Source organism: Aethalodelphis obliquidens, unplaced genomic scaffold (genome assembly GCF_003676395.1).
Source record: "Aethalodelphis obliquidens isolate GAN/ISIS:26980383/991018 unplaced genomic scaffold, ASM367639v1 scaffold6, whole genome shotgun sequence".
NCBI lineage: Eukaryota > Metazoa > Chordata > Mammalia > Artiodactyla > Delphinidae > Aethalodelphis > Aethalodelphis obliquidens.
Genome location: NW_020837950.1, coordinates 73077805 through 73087911, shown reverse-complemented (window position 1 = coordinate 73087911; position 10107 = coordinate 73077805).

Below are 10107 nucleotides of genomic sequence, written 5' to 3'. Positions count from 1 at the left end.
TAGCAAACAGCAGTTGGCAGATTTGGACGGCCTACTGTGTGTCGCACTCTTAGTGACTTCATTTGATCTAGTGGACACGATGCCAGTCTGATGGACGAAGAAGCTGAGATCCAGAGATCTCGAGCACCTTCTCTGGGTGACCCCAAAGGCGAGTGGAGGGGTTGGGATTGGAACGGGACCTCGCCCACGCCTGAAGTCTTCTCCCGCGTCATAAATGTCTCCGAGAAAGCCTGAAACCAGCGTGTGTCTCCAGCCTTGCAGGAGACAGACTGCCCCACCGTCTGGCTCACAGCCACCCTCCCACCCAGCCCCAGCGTCACGTGTGGAGCAATCCAGCCAGCGGAGGGGAAGCCCCCCACCCTCAAGCGGGTCTCCAGCTCGGGTCCCGTCTCAGAAACAGGCTGACGTTTCGCACAGGAACTCTGAGTTCAACTAATCAGTCATGCCTCTGGATGTGAACTAGAATACATGTTTACCACAGAAAATTGGGAAAATGCTGGAAGCAGAGAGGCACAAAATGAACGTCAAGCCTCCGGTGACAGTTCTGAGACAAGTGCCAAGGCCACGTTGCCGTGGATCCTCTAGCTTCTGTCTGCGCCTTCCACGCGGCTCCGTCACACTCTGTTATCTGCCCACAGAACCAATGAAGAGGCACTGCATTAAGGTTCTCCTTAGTGTCCCTTCTAGGAAACGGAGGAGCCGGCATTTGATGGGCGTAGCGGCTGGCGTGGAGGTGAGGTCGGATGAGACTCGCGGAAGAGCCTGGCCCCAGCCGGGAGGCGGAGGGCGCTGATTGGACCCTCCAACAGCCGCTCATGGTCCTGCCTTCTCTTGTCGGATGTGGCGCTCTGGCGGTTTCTAAATCATTTCTGTTCTTTGTGAACAGCGCCTGGTCCTGCCCTGAGGCAGCATCCTCTCTCTTCCTGTAACACTTCCCGTAACGGTATGTGTGTGTCGGGAGCCCAGAGCCCAGGTCAGGCCAGCACGTGTGTGTGCTCCTGCGGCCCCGGGGCCTCGCCTGCAGGTCTCGGCGCGCACGTGCTCGGCGAAGCACAGGCCCAGGGCCGGCGGATGCAGCCGCAGGTCCCACGCGCCTGCTGCCCCCAGAGGGCTTACCTGCTGCCACCGCCAGCCCTTCCAGAGCCCGCCGTTCCTTCACCCAGCAAATCTCATCTTCTAACGAGACGGCCGCCCCCGCCAGTGACAGCCCACGTCCATGTACAAATCAGTTTGTCTCCACTGAGGGGAGAGAATTGCAAAGCCACCCAATTATGCGCGTCCCGCTGCACTTGGGGCACGCGGGCCACAGCTCCGGAGGGATTTGCTTCCTTCGCTCTCGCAGAGTGACCGCCCTGGGGAGAAACGTGATGCTCCCCAGCCCCTGAGGAATGACTGCCCAATTCCTTTTCCGCTGAATGAGCCCATCACCAGATGTGAAGAGAGGGCCAGCCATCACTTGAGAAGGGTCTGTATCGTTTCCTGGGGAGGCCTTAATGGAGCACCGCAAACTGGACATCTTAAAACAACAGAGGGACTTCCCTGGAGGTACAGTGGTTAAACTTCACCTTCCAGTGCGGAGGGTATGGGTTCAATCCCTGGTCGGGGAGCTAGAGTCCCACATGCCTTGCGGCCAAGAAACCAAAACATAGAACAGAAGCAATATTGTAACAAATTCAATAAAGACTTTAAGAAAAAATTTAAAAAAAATTTTTAAAGGCCACAGAAATTCCTCTCTCACAGTCTGGAGGCCAAGAGCCTGAGACCCAGGTGTGGGCTCACCTGAGGCTGTCAGGGTAGCTCCTCCCAGGCTGCTCCCCCACAGGGGCCACCCCAGTCCTTGCATCCTTTCGTTCATGGCTGCATCACTCCTGTCTCGGCCTCTGTCGTCACGTGGCCTCTCCCTGTATGCCTGTGTCTCTCCTCTTCTTAGAAGGACACCAGTCATTGGAGTGGGACCCAGCCAGTCCAGCATGACCCTGTATTAACCTGACTACACCTGGAAAGATCCCATTTCCAAGTGAGTACCTGGGGCTTGGACGTCAGCATAGCTTCTGTGGGCACACAGTCCAACCCCCAACAGGATCCACCCACCATCCTCCAACCTGTGGACCCACCAGGGAGGGAGGCCCGGGGAGCGAGGCTCACGCCAAGGCCTCCTATAGGCATCGTCCCATCTGGTCTCCCCAGGAGGGAGCATGTGACCAGGGGGGCAGGCCTCGGCCTCGCAGCCAGGCCGGGCACACAGGTTCACAGTGAGACCTGCTGTCCCCGCTGCCATCACTGCACAGGGGGCCTTAAGGCCTGGCAGCTGGCGCACAGCACCTGGCTGGGAGCCCGACGCGTGGGGGCTGCCTATAGCACAGGTCGATCCCAGAAGACGCGTTGGGCACGATGCCCGACTGGCCACCAACAGGCTGTGCAACTGAAGCCCAGGCCTCAGTTTCCCCTCCTACAGCCTGAGGGATGGGGAGAAGCAGGGTTCAAGTCCTCCTGCCATCTCCACCTTGGGAGCCTCCAGCTCCGGGAAGGGGCTCAACCCTGTCTCCCTCCAGAATCAGGGCATCTGGAGGCGTCCTGCCGATGAGGACTCCATCTACCTGATGGCAGGCTCTGCACCAAGTTCTAGCGGAAGTGATGCGTCCCCCGCCCCCAGCACCCCGCTCCTGCCTGCAGAGGGCCGCTGCCCCGCGGCCGTCAGTCCACTCATTGTTGAAGGCAGTGGGGACCGGGGTGTCCATGCTTTTCTCCATTTGATCCCGAAACAGCCCATGAGGACCGTGTCAGCAGCATCCCATTTCCTGATGAATAATCGGAAGCGGAGCATTTAAGTCACTTGCCCCAGCGCGCTGGGCTGGGAGGTGACAGAGCTGGTCTGACTCCAGCCTCTGAGTCGGACTGGGATGCTTCAAACGTGAGGCCCAGAGGCCTCTTCCGCTGGTCACGGAGTCTCTCATTTGCTGGGAACTTGGGAACCCCCGCCGGCCACGCCACTCTGACACTGCACAGTAGTAGCTTCCAGCCGCTTCACTGTAGGGCCCCCTCCACGCGTCCTCGGAAGCCCCGCGAAGCTTCCTTCTGAGGCTGGACACAGCTGACGAGGAGGCCCCCCTCCTGGCTCTAGACGAGAAGCCACGTCTGGTCCCTCCCAGGACCCGTATTATTTAAAGAGGTATTGGCTGCCTTCTGTGGAATCAGTGGGGAAGGACAAGGCCATTCTGACTAGGGTGATGGTGATGGTGAAGCCTGCACGGAGAAAGCAGGATCTGCACTGGGGTCAGGGTTTCAAAGGGCTTCCCCCACCCCACTTTTTCTATCGAATATTCTTTGGCAGCCCTGACCGGGTGGCGAACGTGGCCAGCCTCAGACATCTCCTGAGCTCCTGGCCCCTTGTCTACATCGTCCTCCTCCACGAATCCTCCGCCCCAGGAAACCGGGGCGCACAGTAAGCGACACAGCCAAGGAGGCTGAACTCCAGCCTCCCAGAGCCCATCCTTCACGCCCGCCGTTCTCTTCATCACCTCCAACCCGGTGGCCCAGCGGAATCACGGTTCTCAGCGATCCGCTCTGCTGGGGGAGAGAGGTGTAGCCCAGGCTGGTGCTGGCGGCCCAGACTGTCCCTGTGCACCGGAGCCCGATCCTCTGGACACCGCTGCCATCTTGGTAAGACGTCATGGTTTCGGTTCAGCTGGGAGAGACGCAGACTGGCTGAAACAGACTCCGATTCTCTTTATTGAATTGGGTGCTATTGAATTTATGAAACTCAACTTTCCGATGACAAAAAAATTATCTGTGTGGCCAAATAAGGATGAACGGAGCTCAGGGCCAGCTCCAGAGGCAATTTCGTCCGCTAACCCCACTCACGGGCTGCTTATCGCGTCGGGGGATGGTGTCATCTGCAGGGTTGGGATATAAAGTGCCCTTTTGGATTTTTCTTAAGCTGACATCAGAAAATTGTGTATAAATTTAATCTCAGCTAAAAGGTAAAGATACTCCACAGCCAAAGGGCAAGGCCACCATCCCATGGCAATCGCAGTGCTTTATGTCCAATCAGACGCAAGCTAAGAGGGGAAAATAGGGTTCTCGAGACTAATCAATTACATTTGAGTAATTGATCGTATATTATTATTGATGAAAGCCCGTAATATGTGAGTTAGAAGAAAGTAGGTTCTCGAAAGATTAGATTTGTATACGAAAATGGAAGGGAAAAAAAATGACTCTCATAAAATCATTTGAGAGTGGTTTATGGTTAATGCAGAGTGGGGCGTGGAGACTGGTTCCAGATTGCTCTCTCCTCTCCCTGTGGACTGTCCACCTGGGAAGGAGGGACCCAGACGTTTAGCAGAGGGGAGCACGGTGAGTCCACGGGAGCTGCCGGGGTGGTGGAAGAGTGGTCATGGGAAGAGAGAGGATCTGACGTAAGAAATGGGCCCCCTTTAAGGAAGTGCTTTCTCACAATATGAAACATCTACACAGCGATGGCTTCCCTGTAAGGGGGTAATCTTCCCACCCCTCAAGGTATGTAAGCAAAGATTGTAAGACTAACTATCAGAGATGTCAGAGAGGAGACTCTGCTTGGGCAGAAATGTCTCTAGAAGACCCTCAAGGTCACTTCCAATCAAGAGTCTAGGGTTCTAGAGAATGCCCCAAACCTAAGCTGTGGGTGCGCTGGAAGGGACCTTGAACGTGCATACCCTTGGCACAGGTGAAGTCCCTCCCTCACAGCCCCCGAGTCTTGTTCAGTGGCCCCCTCCGATTTCCCAAGGTGACTCCCCATACCATCACCCTCCCACCCCCTTCACTCTCACCCAACAGTTTCTTCTCCTGCTTCACAGGGAGAAGAGAGGCCCTGCCTTTCCCATGCCTGCGGCCACCCCACCTCAGCCTTGGCAGCGGCCAAGAACCCTCACCACCCCTGCTCTGGCCCTTTGTCTCTCCCAGTCCCTAAAGCAACGACCAACAAGCAAAGGAGGCTCAGGAAATACTTGGTCTACAATCAGGCCACATCTCCCCCACCCTGGGAAGATGAGAACCCTCGGTTGACCCCTTCCATCTTCTGGCGAGAGCCGACGCCTATTTTCTTCCCAGGCGGCCCAGGAAAGCGTGGCCAGCACCCCCGGGCACCCTCAGCCCTGCCCGACCTCAACACTCCCCAGGCGCGTCCAGCTTTCCTCCTGCTTCTCACTCATTCATTCCTTGTTCAGTGAACATCAGAGGGCACTAGCCTCTCACAGGACCTGGGACGTGGTGACACCTTCCCTCCCCCGAGGACGTCACAGTCCCCAGGGGTGGGAGGATGCGTGTGTGATGAGCATCCCATGACCGAGGACAGATGTGCCCCAGACCCACTCCCACAGTCTGTACGTCCCCTCAGTCCTTGACATCCCATCAGTGAGCACTGTCACCCGGATGTCACTCAGTGTCACTCAATTCTTCATCTCTGGGCGCTCCTTCCAACGAGCCTTCTCTCTACCTTCTTTAAAAAACAGATAGGGCTTCCCTGGTGGCGCAGTGGTTGAGAGTCCACCTGCCGATGCAGGGGACACGGGTTCGTGCCCCGGTCTGTGGAAGATCCCACGTGCCGCGGAGCGGCTGGGTCCGTGAGCCATGGCCGCTGAGCCTGCGCATCCGGAGCCTGTGCTCTGCAACAGGAGAGGCCACAACAGTGAGAGGCCCGCGTACCGCAAAAAAGAAAAATAAATAAATAAATAAACAAAGTAAAAAAAAGATAAAATTCATAAAACATAACATTCATCATTTTAACCATTTTAAAGTGTACAGTGGATTTTAGTATATTCATAGAGCTGTACAACCATCTCCACTACCTAATTCCAGAATATTCTCGTCACCCCCCAAAGCCCACACCCATTACGTTAGTAGGCACTCCCCACTCCCGCCTCCCGCAGCTCTCAGCACCCATGTTTTCATCTGCTCTCTAATACATGATCGGTTCAAGTTACCTACTGCTTCTTAGGTTAAGTCTTAAAATTTATACTTATTTTTAAAATATATTTTATATATTTCATTCACATTTTTCCAGGAAACCATCTCTTTTTCTCCAGGTCTTCAGTTTTAATGCCATTGAGTTACATAAAACTTTCTGTAAAAAGATATTTTTAAATCTCTTCCAATTTTTTTAGTTATTGTCTTTTTTTCTCATTTTTGATCATGTCTCTTATACCCTCTTTCTTAATCAGGTTTGTGAGAGACTGATCTGTTTTGCTGGTCTTTTCAAAGAGCGAGTTCTGGGGCTTGTGAACACTTGCTACTCTTTTGGTTTCTTTGCTCTCTTTATGTTTTTTTCTTTATCATTTTCCTCTTCTTATATTCTGAGTTTAAAAAAATACTTCCTTCAGGTGATAAGTTAACTCCTATATTTTTAGTCTTTCTTCTTCAATGATGAATGTATCTAACCAGTGTACCAGCTTTCACTGCGTCCCATTGAGAAGATTTCCTTGTCACTGCTCTCAGATTAATTTCAAATTTCAGTTTTCATTTCCTTTTACTCCGAGGATATAGTACAGGGTCTAATTGTCTTACGAAATCCATTCTCCTCTTTTCTATGGTAACAGAGCCCTCAGTTTTTATTGGACTTAGTCCTACCCAGGATAAAAACTACAAATCCCAGCATTCCTTAAGCTAGGCATGACCGTGTGACTGAGTTCTGGCCAATGGGATGTGAGCAGAAGTGACGGGGGCAAGTTGGGGACCATGTGGATGAGGGTAGCCCTGAGACGGTGGAGCAGCAGGATGATGGGACCTGGGCTCTCGTGCAGCATCCTGCTGTCTGACCACAACCCAGGCCAGACTTTTAAACTTCCATTATGTTAATTCACTCTTCTGTTGGTTCTCTGTCATGCAGCTAAATCTATTCTCTAAGATAAAGCATAATTTAAGAGAGTGTGCGTGTTACTTTCCAACTGGTAAACGGTTGGGTTTTTCTGCGGGGGAGAGATCGAAATTTTATTTATTATTTCTAATTTTTCTAGCAAATGGCTAGAGAAAAATCTCAACCTTTTAAATTTTTTCTAAAGGTTTACTTTGTGACTAAGTACATTATCAATTTTCATAAATGGTCAGTGGCTCTTGGAAAGAATGTGTGATCTGTATTTGAAGTATGAAATATTTTGTGTACATCTATTAAATTGAGTTTGCTGGTGATTCCATTTCTCTAAAACTTGATTCATTTATTTATCGTCTACCAGATTGGTCTGATTCTGAAAATGGTACATTGCAATTCCTGTTGAAATTCTGCTTTTATCACGTTCTCCTCGTATTTTTAAATAACTTGGTTTTATATAGTTGGCTGCTACGTTGATTAGTGCATAATACAGATTTATTATTTTATCTTACTCATAAATTGTCCTTTTAATCCTTCAGAATGCCTCTTTCCCATTTAGTGTTTTGATTTTCAGTTCCGCCTTCTCTGGACTAAAAATGATGCCTTTGCTTTCATTTTGTCTGCATTTCTCGGTATCCTTTCAACATCCCTTTACTCTCAAGCATTCTTTATCCCTTGCCTTGAAGGCTGCTTCTTTAAGAGAACGGAAAAAAAGACTATAAATATATATATGTGTGTATATATACACTTTGCTGTACTCTGAAACTAACACATTTGCCGTACACCTGAACCACTTTGCTGTACGCCTGAAACTAACACATTTTAAATCAACTATATTTCAATAATTCTTTTTAAAAAAAGAGAATAAAAAATAAAATAAAATACATATAGGCTTTTTTTAAAAAAAACCCAAATTGGTGGTCTCTGCTTTTTAACAGGGAATTTAACCCGTGCACAGTTTTGGTGGTCTCTGCATTCCACTCCTACCGTGTTCTTTATGCTTATCGTTTACTTTTTCCTTGCTGTGTGATCTTTTCCTTTTCCTCCTTTTTTCTGCTCTGTACCCCCACCCCCCTTTCTCCTCATCAGCATCTGTGAGTCATCTGGGCTCTCTCTTTACATCAAGGGTCACCTTCCCTTTCCTGCTTCTACATCAAACTCCCAGTTCTGTGTTGAAGTCAAGACCCCTCCCCACAACCAGTGACCCCGCCCCCAGCTGCTGAGAGCTCTGCTCCCTTTCGAACCCGTTCCTCCCCAGTGCCCGGCCCCGTGCAGGAGAGCAAGGACCAGCTCCTGCAGCCAGTGCTACCGAGTGCCTGTGATTCCTTGCTGCCCCTCAGTGTTGTGCCCTCAACTGCCAGGACTAGTAAAATCTAATATCTTGACCTTGTATCTTTAATGGGTTGTTTCCCAGGACAAAAGAGAAAAAAAAGGAAAATCTTGAGCTGTTTTCAGTCATCACACCATGGGCGGTGGGGTGGTGGTGTCACCTGAGGCTGGTGTGTGTGTATTCGGGATAAAGCCAATAAGCAATTATAACAAACACTCTATCTTCCCCATCGCTGTTGAAAACCGGGTTTCTCAGAGTAGCATGGAGGGCTAAGTAATTCTGAATTTGCATTGGAACCATGAATGTGAACTCATCTATGTTCCCCCTTCAAAGGAAACCTATTTCCAGCTGTCTGTAACAGGGAAGAACCTTTGTATTCTGTTACAAGTTCATCTCTAAAGGGATGTTGTCTATAAGCTTAAATTACACATCATTGCCCATCTCTGGGAACCCTGACTCCCAGGTAATGAGCATTAAGCTAAAATACCTTCGTTCAGCTCACAGGACACATCCTGACCCGGCCCACCTGTGAATGACTGCAGGGGGAAGAAATTAACACAGGAACCAAGAAGTGTTTGACTTTGCCCCCTCCCCTTTTGGTATAAAAGGAGTCTGAATTCTAACTCAGGTGAGACGGTTCTTTGGGACATAAGTCCACCATCTTCTCTGTCTGCTGGCTTTCTGAATAAGGTCGTTATTCCTCGTCCCAACAACTTGTCTCTCAATTACTGGCCTGTCGCGCCGCAAGCAGCATGAGCTTAGACTCAGTGACATGTCCTCTGCAGGGCCTGGAAGCCATGGCCAACCCCCGGGGGAAAATGAGAAGCCAGGTGTGCAGGTTACATTTTTAAACGTCATCTCCCACGATAGAAACCAGGAGACTTGAAAAGACGGGGTGGAGCCAGAGGGCCCTGGCTCAGGGCACTGTCAGAGGGTAAGGGTGTTGCCAAGGACTCCTGGCTTCTATCGAAAGGACATAGGAGCCCCCACAGTGTCTCTGCTGGCCACAGACAGGTGATGTGAGCATGAGTGAGGGGCTGGGGGTGGCCTCCTGGTCTTCCATCTCCTCGTCCTCATCCCCGTTTCTGGGGCCCTGTCCTCAGCACCTGGCATGAACCAGGCGCCAGACAGCTGTCTCTGCCTCTCACACCGACTCTGGGAGGTGGCTGTGATCAGCAGAGAAAGTGAGAAATGCCGGGAGAGCAGGAGCCCCACACACGGGTCATGCAGGAGGGGTCCAGCTGCCGCCCACATGCTGCGAGGTCCTGGGCTCGTCCCACAAGCTCTCTGGGCGGTACCCATATCCGTGCAGCAGGGATAGAGTGCCCAGTACACAGTAGGGCCAAATAACTGCTGGTCTTCAGGACCACTGACACATGAGTTGGGGAATGTGAAGTAGAGGGGCTCCGAAAGCCGTGATGTTTGACCAAAGCTCCGGGTCATCCCTGGATGCACACACGTGCCTGGCTTTGCAAACTGTGAACCGCTGTATGGGGGGCGGATTGTGTGACTGGAGGATGCCCTCGCCCCCTCCTGCACCTTCCCCCCCAAAGGCAACACCACCCACCATCGGAAGCATGCCTGTTCCTGTTGGCTTTGGTCCAGGCTGACAGGAAGCAATCCCACAGTGCTGATGGTGCTAGTAAGGGTCAGGCTGGTATCCAGCTGGGGTGAAGGCACTGCTCCAGAGGGATAACACACTTGTGTGTGGGGTCAACCCTGCCCAGGCCAGGGACACTAGGAGGCAAAGGACCCCAAGAACACAGCCAGGAGCAAGCAAGGATCCCACTTCTCTTATGGGTTGAATTGCGTGCTCCCTCCCACCCGGAATTTATATGTCAAAGTCCTAAGCTCCAGTACATGTGAATGTGACTGTATTTGGAGACAGAGTCTTTACAGAGGTGATCAAATTAAAATGAGGCCATCAGGGTGGACCCTG